The sequence below is a fragment of the Squalius cephalus genome (genome assembly GCF_949319135.1).
Source record: "Squalius cephalus genome assembly, chromosome: 7".
Classification (NCBI taxonomy): domain Eukaryota; kingdom Metazoa; phylum Chordata; class Actinopteri; order Cypriniformes; family Leuciscidae; genus Squalius; species Squalius cephalus.
In genome coordinates, this window is record NC_137128.1 from 2734492 (window position 1) to 2737432 (window position 2941).

General features: G+C 42.0%; 1 long non-coding RNA gene across 1 annotated transcript; it reads right to left on the reverse strand.

The window, feature by feature from the left end:
• Positions 1–682: 682 nt before the first annotated feature.
• Positions 683–1300, reverse strand: LOC307161423. The gene is made up of 3 exons (XR_013821719.1): positions 1075–1300; positions 839–880; positions 683–749 (listed from the first exon to the last, which is right to left on the reverse strand). It is a non-coding gene; the product is annotated as an uncharacterized lncRNA (long non-coding RNA).
• Positions 1301–2941: the final 1641 nt, after the last annotated feature.

Sequence of the window (2941 nt, forward strand, 5' to 3'; positions counted from 1 at the left end):
GCTGGGGAGGGGTCAAGGGGTTCCCTTTTGTTCCTTGTGCTGTGAAGGGTGACAAGAGATAACACTATAAAAATGCTGGCCAACCTCTGCTCTGGGTCTCACTCCGCCTGCAGCTGGACTGTGGATGGACTGGGAACATTCTTGCAAGAATAAATATCTTTTAAGGACAATTTGAATCCTGATGTCTCTTATGCCTGATGCTATTTTGTTAGTTATTTGTTTTTGCCTCAACACTGCCATGAAGCAGACTTGGATAATGTGCTCAGGGAATTGTCCTGCATCACCTTATCGCGCACATTCCAGATGTTCTGTAGTGACAGGGACGTGTTGGAGTAGCTGTACTATCCCTGTATGAAGTCCGTGCCGAGAGATTAGAGCAACCTATAAGCAACAGGTGGGTTCACGCTAACCTCAAAGTTAATGCTACTTGTAATTTCAGGCAGTACTGACGCAGTGTTCAGTTTTAAAACTGGGGTTGTGTTTGACTGATTGTGCAGCCTCTGCATCAGACAGGTCTCCTGACAGAGTTGCAGGAGAAAGAGGTGGGTGGGACAAAGGAGGGAGGTGGAGTTGTTGATGTTCAAATTTTTGCCACGTGCTGTGTGAAATGCACGAAAGGTAAGAATTGCGATCAAGCTCAGACATTGCAGACACTCCCTGGTTTTGACTTTGTGATGTGGAGGTACATTCTTGCGTGGATGACATGCTGTCCTCATTGTCTGACCCATCATCTCCTAGCATACTGACATCTGGAGAGGAAAATAAATTAAGAATACAATACACAAAATATCTAAAACGGATCATTTAGAATCAATTTAGGAACATCGTAGACACATACCTTCAATGTCCTCTGCTAAAGGTCCCTCCATGTCAATGGTCTCTAAAATGATAATTGATAAAAAATTGAGTTTGGAAAGCTGAAACTATGGGCAATCTGCAAGAGTATACAACAGTAGTATTATCTCTCATCCCGTCACCATTACTGCCCTATGTTTTACATGGTAAATAGTTGTTTTCTGAATGCGGAAGACTAAATGTCATATATTGTGCCTTCAAGAATATAAAGTTAATTACCATTCACATCGACTTGTATTTCATCGAGGCTCTTTCCTTTGTAATCTCCTAGGCGTCCTTGTTCCATTGCCAGGAGGACTTTACTTACTTTGGCTAATTGGAGGGTGCTTTCTGGGAGCCTGTAGTGTTTCCTGTGAACAGCGATATTATGACCAAGGAAGTCTGCCAACTGGTCGAGCTCGGTGGTTTTGAGGTTTAGAGCAGTAGACAGGGTAGCAATATGTTTCCTCAGTTGAATTGATAGCGCTTGAGGATTTTTTATGTCAGCACATTCACTGACAAATTGCCTCATGCAGTCACAAGCCCTGAGGTAATGGGCAGATTGTGGCAATGCAAACAGATATTCATTGTCCTTCAGCACCCCACATTCTTCTCTGCTCTCAGTAAGAGCATCAAGTGATTCTCTTATTAATGGGGTTAGAAGAACAGGAACCTTCCTTCCTCTTTTTCCAACAATTGCTATTCGCACAAAATGCCTGCAGAGCTTCTGCTCAAGCGCTGTGAGGGCCAAATTTACATCTCTCTGTTCCTCTGATGTGTCCTTCGATAAGTATGCAGACAGGCGCATTCGGGACACTTCACCTGCTCTCCGCCGATTAAAAAGCATAACTTGAGTCAGAGTTACTTTTGCAAGTTCCTTCCAATTTGTGGATGAACGATGTTCTTTTAAATCTTTGAGATGTTGCTGCTGTTTTTCTTCTAGATAGCAATGTAGCCTTTGGATATCTTGTGTAAGAGGTAAAAGTTGCGGTGCATTCCATTTGGCCCTGTTAAGCTGGGTTAATGCCTGGCCTGCAATATCAAACCTCCAACTCTCTAAATACAACTGTGCGAACTCCTCAGCATCTTTAATGGTTTCTTTATCTTTCTTTTTCAGTCCTTCGGACTTGATAAACATAGCCAACGAATGCAGGCTGTGTCCTACCTTGCGTGCAAGAGAGGGACATTGGTATATGCCAGTTTCCTCACTGAATCCAGATAGGTTCTTTGCAGCTCTGACAACCTGGGAGTACTGTTCAGGTTTGATGAGTTCTTGAATGGTCTTCACATGTGTGATTTTTTTAGCTTCCAATAAAAGCCTGCCAAGTTCTCTCAGTTTTTGGCGTATATACTGGTGTTGACTGACTATCTTCTCATTCTTTTTGAACAACCTGAACCCATAATTGAGGATGCAGTTGTCTCCTTTAATTGCAACTGCAATCTTGTCTTGAATCATTACACTCAAGAACTTCCAATACGCGTCTGTATATTCCGATGGAGAAGGTTCAGCGAAAGCACACAATGCCTGAACTCTCTTTTTACCTGGTTTAGTACTTTCGGGTCTGAAGCTGCAGACCTTGAAATGCCGCCACATCGCTCTTCTTGAGAAACAACCCATAGCAGTGAATGCAATGTGCAAATTTATGTCCCTCTGATTTTTTTCCCGGTTGTTTACATGGGATTAGTTTTCCTTTTTGTGTTTCCAAAACATGACTGTTGTGCTCGAAGTTTCCCTTATTTCGTATGTAGTCCAATTGTAGTTTTCTTTCCTTTGAGTTTTTTGGAAAACTGAATGCTTTCGCAACATTCAATTCATCTTGGTGTTTACGCCACAAGTGTCTTGACATTTTCTGGACAAACGTCCTGCAATAAAAGCAGAAATGTTTCTTGTTATAGCTTCTGGATCCATCATCTTTCTTTAAAGTTGGACTGACAATGATATACTGCTCTTCTTCCAGGGGCACTGAAACATTGTTTTCAGAATATGTTGCGATTTCCTTTTCATTCCCATCAACTCTGCTATTTGGAAATCTTTGTGTGGGATCATGACATCTTTCCAAAAGTCTTCTCTGGCTAAAGTCAAATTGGCTATGACTAGAGGATTCAC